Source organism: Pteropus alecto, unplaced genomic scaffold (genome assembly GCF_000325575.1).
Source record: "Pteropus alecto unplaced genomic scaffold, ASM32557v1 scaffold146, whole genome shotgun sequence".
In the NCBI taxonomy this organism is placed as follows: Eukaryota; Metazoa; Chordata; class Mammalia; order Chiroptera; family Pteropodidae; genus Pteropus; species Pteropus alecto.
Genome location: NW_006442107.1, coordinates 15113349 through 15123494, shown reverse-complemented (window position 1 = coordinate 15123494; position 10146 = coordinate 15113349). Strand labels below are relative to the sequence as shown.

The 10146-nt window shown below is 35.0% G+C and overlaps 1 protein-coding gene across 2 annotated transcripts in view; it reads left to right on the top strand.

The window, feature by feature from the left end:
* Positions 1-10146, top strand: part of DTNA (dystrobrevin alpha) — a 342095-nt gene that overhangs the window by 724 nt on the left and 331225 nt on the right. The gene's annotated exons all lie outside the window — the stretch shown is intronic.

Genomic DNA, 10146 nt, shown 5'->3' with positions numbered 1-10146 from the left:
CGGCCTCTGAGGCGGGGCAGAGCCGCAGCCCCCGCTGTCGCCGCTGCGCCGCTCCCGGGCTGACGATGGCAGCCGGCTCCCTCGCGTCGCGGTTTGAGTTGTTTTTGTTGTCATTGCTGCCCTTTGGGTCGTCCTCGCGGGCTGAGCCGGTGGGTGGTGGCGTGGCCACCTCCATTAGGGATGACACTCACGTTGGGGAGCAGTCTGGGGAGTACTAACCAGGAAATCCACGATGGGTTCCTTAACAGCTAGCGGCTTCTGCGCGTGTTGCAGTGCACTGCGGTGCCCGGGTGGATGGCCGTGTGGGAGTGGGCACTCCGTACGGGGGTCGCGCCGGGCGGTTGGGTACGGAGGGTGAGTGTCTTCCGCTCTTGTAGCCTGTTGCCCACTTCGGAGTTTTCCGCTGGACAGAAGGCGGACGGGAGGTTGGTTCTGGTACCCGAAGTGGTAGGTGGAGAAGTGTCTGTCAAAAGACCAAAGCCAAGGAGAGAAGAGGGGTGGTGACTCAGTGCTTGGGCTCAAAGGTACCATGGCTGGGACTTGGTAAAGTAAAACTTTCCGTTTAGCAGGCTTGGGGTATGGCTTTGAGAAGATAACTGTAGATTTTAGGGGGGAAATATTAGCTGCACACTCGTGAAGCTAACCACCATTGGGTTCATTCTTGCTCTAAAAAATGGTCTTTTGAATTGATGTTTACGTTCAAGTTGTCCAGTTATCTGTTATCACTTTGTATCACTTGGTATTTAATATATGTTTGTGTTTCCTTTTGAATATACAATAATTGTTGAAGTATGAAGAGTTGTTAATTTCTTTAACAAAAAAAATATTTATTTTACCATTGCCAAAGATAGAAACTTGTGGGGGGGGGGGGGGAGAAAAGCAGCTCTCTGCATATTCCAGGCACAGTTCTATGTTATTTAAGCCTTATTCTCTCACTTAATTCTTGCGCAACCATAAGGAGTTGATAATAATATTATCCACTTTTTACATATGAGGAAAGCCAGACATAGAGAGGTGAAATAATTTAACCATGGTCATACAGTTATGAAATGTTAGAACCCAGATGGTCCTTGGTGTAATCTTAACCAACTCACATTTTTTTTTCATAAAAATAGGACCCAATTGTACCTAAAGTCTTCTATATTTGACATATTGCCCACATTTCTCTACCAAGATGAACCCCTTAACTGACTATGTGCTACAAGTTGGAGGCAATTAACTCTTTTTCTAATTTTTAATACTATAATTATGGCAAAGATTCTTTGAGTAGTTTCCTTTGCCACAATTAACCACATTTCCTACAACAGTTATAGATTAATGTAGTATTTACCAGCAAAGTTAAGATTTTCAGCAGTTAAGATTTACCACCAAAGTAAATTATTCTAAAGCAGATAGCTGAATGTATGTATTTGTTTGCATTTAATTTTAAATTTCCTAAGATATTAGTCTGTCCTTTGCTCACAGCATGGTCATCGTTTTCTTTAGAATCTCATCTTGTAAAAATTTTTGAGCAAGTTTAGTCATCTTTAATCCAATCACTCTCACAAGAGCTTTGGCAGTTTTAAAGGAAAAATTATGTAATTCTCTTTCAAGTATCAGTAATTAAAAGCAGGCTATATTTTGAGGGTATTTGTGTGTGTCATACGTTTTAGCCAATTGTATATACGCTATACAAAGTTGTGGAGCAATGAAGACCGAAATCAAATTTCTCATTAGATATAAGTAGAAATACTTTTTAAATCTTCACTTCTTTTAAATGAACCATAATGTTGAGAAAGGTTTCAAGTGGGGTAATCTCTAACTAGACATATTTGGAGAATTATTCTTTATTTGAGCTTATCATGGCGCTCTTGTGATATTTATTCTGTTGGACAGATATCGCTCTTAAATCTTTATCTGTTATTTTTTTCTAGTAAATTTAATTGCTTCTTCACATAACAAGTTTCAAAATTATTTTGACATTCATAGATTTCCTTAATTCTTGTTTTTCAGTTTAATTAAATACAATACACATATTCTAAATCCACACCTACCCAACATTATAAGTGAAGAGAGACTAGAATCCAACTGGAACTACTTGGAACCATGATCTTTAGATGTGAAAAAAAAAATTTCCTGCTCTTCATTGGTTAACCTCCGCCAGTACACCCCCCAAATTATGGCCACAGTGTTATTTTGGGATGTTGGAGTGCAGTGTTGTGGTCGGAAGAGTTGCATGCATTAGACACAAGTGTTTTTAATACTGAAATTGAGTTTGAATTTTCCAAGACTATTTATATAGAATGTTGATTGTCTTTAAGGCATAAATCCTATGACACATACATAAGTCCTTTCTTAACTGAATCAGAGCTGTTCAGTTTTCTAGTTTCTGTTACTTATTTTAGAGAAAACATTCCTTTGCTACTTTTACCTCTCCTGATGCATTTGACATGACTTTTTCCTTTTAAGTTACTCACCTCTAGTTTTGGGAGAATTGTACTGTCTCAGCTTCTTGAGAGCATCTCTGTTCAGTGGAGAACTGGAAATCAGTAGTGAGCAAAAAGTTGAGTGAGCCCTGCCAACACAAAGGGTCAGATGTTAATAAAATAATGATACAGATAAATTCTTATTTACATATTGAGGTAAAGTCTCTGAAAGAAGGAGTTCTATAAGAATGTGTAATAAGGATTCTGGACCAGACAGGGAGGTTGAAACAGGATGCCCATAAATCACATATTTACGGAGGAATGACTTGTGAGGAAATGTTCATTAAGTCCGATGGTCTTCTTAAATGCTTTCATAAAGATTTTCTGAATTGTTTTCTGAATCAAGGACCTATGTCTCACTCTGGTTATCTCTACACTTCTCTGTTTACCAGAAGACATACTATTTCCCCCTCATTATCAACCTATGGAAATGGGGAGGTTTACAAAACCCCTATTAATGGTTTTTAAAGCACACAGAGCCATAACCTTATCTGGTTATTATCCTACTTGCCAAGAGTTATTTAAGTTTAATGAAATGTAGTCATTTTCTTTCTTTTCCTTAACTACTTTGAAATTAGAAAAGGGGTGTGTGTGTGTGTGTGTGTGTGTGTGTGTGTTAAGTGATGGAATGTCTCAGAACAGAAAGGTTTGTGATTCATCACCCAGTACCTAAGAAGTGTCCAAAGGAGAAGAGGCCACAAGGTAAAGGAGGTGGTATTAAGTGTTTAATATGCTGAGGAAACAGGTATTAACAATTTAAAGCAAACATGATAATATCTAAATTAATTGAATACTTACTATGTGCTGGACATCATTCTACGGGCTCTATAAAAATTAACTTATGTATTCCTCACAATAGCCTTATGAAGTCTGCATGTATTTGTATTATCCCCACTTTATAGAAGGGGAAACTGAAGTACAAGGAGGACAATAATCATGACCACTGTCGCACAGGTAGAGATCAGCCCTAAACTCAAGATTTCTGATTCCGTAGTGCATACTGTGATGAACTATTGATGTGTAACACCTGGTTCATAAATTTTCTGGTGCATTAAATTCCCATCATTGTTAAAAATAATAATACCTCCGGATTTGATCTTTTGGTTAGTTTTCCCTTCATAAAAATCAGTGGGAAAAAATAAGACTTTCTTTGTATCAATGCTTTTTGCCTGTATTTTACAGTGCCCTCCTCTCAATATATATATATATATACACATATATATATATCAAGAAGTAAGAGACATATGAATACCTAGACAAACACTGTGACATTTATGTCTCATTATATATTACATAGTTTTAAAATTCAAAAAATAGTAACAAGTACCACTTGAAACTGTTGAAAGTTTTAGCATCAAGAATATGTACTGTAGCATGTCAAAAATTAGGGAAATATCTTTAACAGCTGACAGTACTATGAGCATTAATAAACTTAAGAATTTTAAGTCACCTGTTTTATCCCCCAAGTCTTTGTCCAGAGTATGTGCTACAAGGAGGCTATAAAGTATAACATAAAAACATCTGTTAAATTATCTTGGTAAAATTATAAAAACCCTGTTAATTTTTACATTGAGATCTTTCGACGGGAATCATAATAATTGTATAAGTTAAAAAAAACTTAGTCTTTTTAAATATTATCCAAATAATGTTAACTTAAGACAGATGGCACATGTCATTAGCAAAGTGAAGTACTGATTGGTTAAATGTGCTAAAACATAAAGATGTTTGCACTATGTCTGAAAATAAATGTTAGTCGATGTTATTTCTCCTTGCAAATAATAGATAATATGCAGTTTATATGATTAATGTTAACATTAACCATGAATCACAATTCATACATAGTACACGTATCAAAAGCTTCTCTGAAGCTTTTGAACATGCTTAAAGTAGAGCATATATTTTCTATGACTCGTGTATCCCTATTAAGAATGTGATACATCATTTGTCTGTATGCTCAGCTTCATACAAAGCTTTACATCATAGAGTAACCAGCAAACTACTGCTCTAATTTATACCATAAGGAAAGAGATGCAAGACTTGATTTTGCTTTTTGTGTGCATGATGTATGTGCATGTGTTATCAGAATGAAGGATGCCATCAAATACGCCAAAGAATAACTCATTAACTGGAGTTTACAATTTGATGCCATAGTGCAGTATCCTATTCCAAAGAGTTTTGTGTGTTTAATGTAAATATAAAATACATTCATTATTATAATAGTTTAGGTTATGTAGTCCTAACAACTCTAAAATCTCAATGACTGAAAAAAACACAAAGCTTTATTTCTACTAATGCTATGTCCCCATGTTGATCAATAAAAGACTCTATACTTTCTTCACTCAGGGACTCAAGTTGATAAACCCCCCATCATCCAAAACATCTTCATCCTTCATCGGGCACATGGGAGCATAGTGAATCACCCACAAGTTTTTAAAGGCTTTCATCAAGAAGCAGTACTTGGCCAATTCCATTCATATTTTATTGGCCAAAGCGAGTCATATGGCTGTTTCTATTCATAAGTCAAGCTTTCACGTGCCTAGATGGAAGAAAACAGCAAAATTAATGAACAAACCTAGGTTTGACACATATATTAACCGGTTTTATTCAATAGTTTTATCACCTAAAAAAAATGATTTATCATTTAATGTAAAAGTAGAATTACCCAACAACTGTGTTTTAGAACTTCAGCATAGGAAGGTAATTTCCACATAAAACCACCAGCAAAGAAGATAGATACTAAACTTGTGTACTTGATGATATTCTTAATTTTCAGTAGGGATTGTATTTAGTCAAGGAATGATGATAAAAGCTATGCTTTATTTTTAGTGAATGCATGAGGTAGCCCATTTGACAGCAAGCACAAGCCAAGAACAGCGCCAGCACCTGCATTCAGCACCAAAGCTGTGTTTTCTGAAAAGATTCAATATTATCAACATGGCACAGAAAGCAGAATAGCTATGTGTGTATCTTTTTTTGCCACCTGTACCAAAAGGGACAAAAGTATCGTAGGTGTTACCATATATTATTATAAAAAGCAGTATAGTTAAACATATAAATCATACTGTGTGTTTATTTAACATTGCCAAATATAAACTAAAAAGTTAGAATATATTTAATCCACATTTTTAAATTAAACCTTTATTTTCAGATAATGAGAAAGTGACACACCATTGTAAGAAATAAAACAGAGAGAGCCCATGGTTCCATGTATGCAGGTTACCCACAATGGGGCAATGGCACCATCTTAAAACTTAATAGGAAAATACAACAACCAATCCAATAAGAAAATGTGCAGATGACATGAAGAGACATTTCACCAAGGAAGATATACAAATGGCAAATAAACACATGAAAAGATGTTCGACATCATAAAAGAAATGCAAATTAAAACCACAATGAGATATCATTACACACCTATTGGAATATTCATTACAAGTATATAAAAATTTACTGATTTTTGTATGTTTATTTGTATCCTGGTAACTTCCTCAATTTATCAGTCCTAAAGGGTTTTTCTGATTTCTTAGAATTGTCTATGTAGACCATCATGTCATTTGGAAATAAGGACAATTGTATTTTTTCCTTCTGATCTGAATGCATTTTGTTTTCTTTTCCTGCATTACTGCACTGGCTAGAATTTCTGGTGCTATATTGTACAAGAGTGGTGAGAGTGGACATCTGTACCTTGTTGCTTTTCTTCAGGGAAAAACATTCAGTCTTTTACCATTGAGTATAAATCAGCTGTTATTTTCTTTTGTAGATGTTCTTTATCAAATTGAAGAATTTTGCCTTTATTCCAATTTTTCTGAGTGGTTTTTAAATTATTAATAGGTATTAATTTTTGTCACATGCTTTTTTTTTTTTAACCAAGTGATATAATCATTTAATTTTCCTTCTTTACCTTGTTAATATGGTGGAATACATTGATTGACTTTGGCTAGAACCAGCCTTGCATCTCTATAATAAACCCCATTGTGTAGAATTCTTTGCCTGCATTACTTTTTACCAGTATTTTGTTAAAGAGTTTTACATCTACATTCATGAGAGACATTTGTTTCTAGTTTTCTTTTTTGGTACTATATTTGTTATTAGTATCAGAGTAATACTAGCTTCATAAAATGAATTAAGTTGTGTTCCCTCCTCTTCTATTTTCTGAAAGAGATTGTATAAAATTGGTATTTATTCTTTAAATGTGAATTCTTCAGTGACTCCATCTGAGCTAAGAAATTTCTTTTTTAGTACTTTTTTTTCTGGTTATGAACTCTATTTCTTTATTACTCGTATTTGTTTGCTAGGGCTGCTATAGCAAAATACAACAACCTAGGTGGCTTAAACAACAGAAATGTATTTTCTCATAGTTCTGGAGACACTATATGTTATTAACAGACATATGCCTGTATTTTAATTGGACTTCTTTACTCTGGAGACTTGAAAGTCCAAGGTTAAGGTGTCAACAGGTTTGGTTTCTTCTGAGGCCTCTCTGCTTGTCTTGTAGATGGCTGCATGCTCACTGTGTCCTCACATGGTCTTTCCTCTGTACACCTATCCTTGGTGTCTTTTTGTGTGTTCAAATTTCCTCTTCTTATAGACACCAGTCAGATTGGACACCATTCTGTCACATTTTAACTTAATCATCACTTTAAAGGCCAAATCTCCAAATATAGTCCCATTCTGGGGGTTAGGGCTTCAACATATGAATTTTGGAGGACACAATTTAGCCTGTAACAATACTTATAGGGTATTCAAATTATCTGTTTCATGTTGTGTGAGTTTTGTTCATTTAAGGTTTATTAAGAAAGTAATTCGTTTCATCTAAGTTGTCAAATTTAGTTGTATAGAGTTGCTCGTAGTATTTATTTTTGTACTTTTGATGTCTGCAGGGTCTGTAGTGATATCCCTTGCTTCATTCTTGATGTTGGTAGTTTGTGTCTTCTTACTCCTGTCAGTTTTGCTAGAGGTTTGTCAATTTTATTGATCTTTTAAAGAACACATTGTTTCATTGATTTTCTCAGTTGTTTTTCTGTTTTCTATTTCATTGATCTCTGCTCTTATTATTTCCTCTATTCTACTTCCTTTTGGTTTATTTTCCTATTCTTGAGTGGAAGCTTAGATTATTGGTTTTAGGTTTTCCTCTTTTCCAACGTATGCATTTAGTTCTATAAATTTCCCTCTAAGTGCTGCCATAGCCATGTCCTAGACATTTTGATGTGTTTTCATTTTAATTTGGTTCAAGTACTTTTTAAAATTTCTTTTCAAATTTCCTCTTTGATCCATGTATTATATAGAAGTGTGTTGTTTAGTTCCCAAATTTTTGTAGATTTTCCTAAAATTTTCTTGTTACCGATTTCTAGTTTGATTCCATTTTGGTCAGAGTCCACACTCTGTATGTTTTAAATTTTTAAAAATTTGTTGAGGTATATTTTATGGCCCAAAATGTTTACTATTTTGGGATATGTTTCATGCACTTGAAAAGATTGTGTATTTAACTGTTTGGCTTAGAGTGTTCCATAAATGTTCATTAGATACTATTGATATTACTGATGAGTTCTTGTATATGTTTGCTAATTTTCTGTCTAGTTGTCCTATTGATTATCGAAGGAATATGTAAAGTCTCCAGTTATAATTGTGGATTCGTCTATTTTTCCTTTCACTTCTATCAGTTTGACTTTACATATTTTGCAGCTCTATTGTTTGATATATACGTATTTAGGATCACTGTCTTCTTGGTATATTGACCTTTTTATCATTATATATTATTCTCTCTATATCTAGTAATTTCATTTGCTCAAAGTCTACTATAACTGATAATACAGACACTCCTTTTTTTCTTTGATTTCTGCATATCTCTTTTTCTATCCATTTACTTTCACCTGCCTACATTGTTATATTTGATGAGTTTCTTGTAGATAAGTTATAGTTAGGTCTTTACATTTACTATAATTATCGACATGCTAGGGCTTATGTCTGTCATTTTATTTTTTGTTTTTTGTTCCCTTTTTTTTTGTTTGTTTGCTTCTCTGTGTTTTTTTCTCTACCTTCCTGTCAGTTACTTGAGCATTTATAGAATTCCATTATTATTTGTTTATAATGATTTCAAGTGTATCTCTCTGTATAGATTGTTTAGGGGCTGCTCCAAATACTACATCATATGTATACTACATGTAATTTATTACTATTTACTACTGTTGTCAGTTTATCAATTCAAGTGAAGATAGAGACCTTACCTCCTTTTATATCCCTCTACCCTCCTCTATTTATAGTATAAATGTCTTAAATATTTCCTCTACATAAATTTAGAACCACATCAGACTGTGTTACAATTTTTGTTTCAACTGTCAAATATAATTTTGAAAGCCCAAAAGGAGGAAGCCCATTGTATTTATTCATATTTTTGCTTACTTTGTTCTTTCTTCTTTCATGATATGCCAACATTCCTTCTTTCATTGCTTTCTTTTTGTTTGGAGAACTTCCTCTAGCCATTCTTTTAGAGCAGGCAGATCTGCTGGTGATAAAATATCTTTGTTTTCCTTTATCTGAGAATGTCAATTTCTCTTTCATTCCTGGAGGATATTTTAACCGGATATAGGATTCTAAATTGACAGTTCTTTTCTTTTTAGCACTTGAAAAATGTTGTGCCACTTGCTTCTGGCCTCCATGGATTCTCGTGAGAAATCTACTGTCATTCTAATTGATTTTCCTCCCAAAGGTGAAGTGTCATTTCTCTCTTGCTCTTCTCAAGAATTTTTTTGTCTTTAGTTTTTATAAATTTGACTACGCTATGTATGCCCTGTTCTCTTTTCCCCCTTTCCTTCCAGTGCTCCAAGTATGAATGTTATATCTTTTGTTGTAGTCCCACAGTGCATTAGTTTCCTATGGCTGCTGTAACATATTACCACAAACTTGGTGTCTTACAACAACACACATTTATTCTCTTATAGCTCTGGAGGCCAGAAGTAAGAAATCAGTTTCACTGAGCAAAAGTCAAGGTATTAAGGTTAGTTCCTTTTGGAGTCTATAGGAGACAATATGTTTCCTTGCCTTTTCTAGCTTCCAGAGGCCACTTATATTCTTTGACTTGCAGTTGCTTCCTGGTATTGCTACAATATCTATTATCACATCTGTCATAATCTTCTATCATCACATTTCCTACTTCCTTTTCTGTAGTCAAATCTCCCTTCATCTGCCTCTTTTATGGGTGCTGTGATTACAATTAGGGCCCACCTAAATAATCTCCCTATCTCAAGATCTTCAATTTAATCACATCTACAAAAATCTCATTTCCCATCTAAGGTAGCAGTCACAGTTTCCAGGGATTAGGAGCAGTCTGAGTATCTTTGGGAGCTATTATTCAGCCTGCCACACACAGGTTTCTGAGGCTCTGTTGTTGTTGTTGTTGTTGTTTTCAGTCTGTTTTCTCTGATATTTAAACTGGGTGCTTGTAACCTGAGGGTCTCCCTTGTAACTTGAGGGGGCTCTGTATTACTATGGGGCAGGGTGGGGATTCAGACTCCTCACCAAATCTTCACTGACACCTTCCTAGCTGGGAGTGGTAGAAATGCCTCTTTTCTGTTCCCTTTTTGGCCTCCACTGACAAAGTGGGGACAGGGAGGCAGCCTGATTACTGTTGAGCTGTAATGACAATCCTGACTGTCCACTAGCCTTCCGTAACATCACCCAGGGG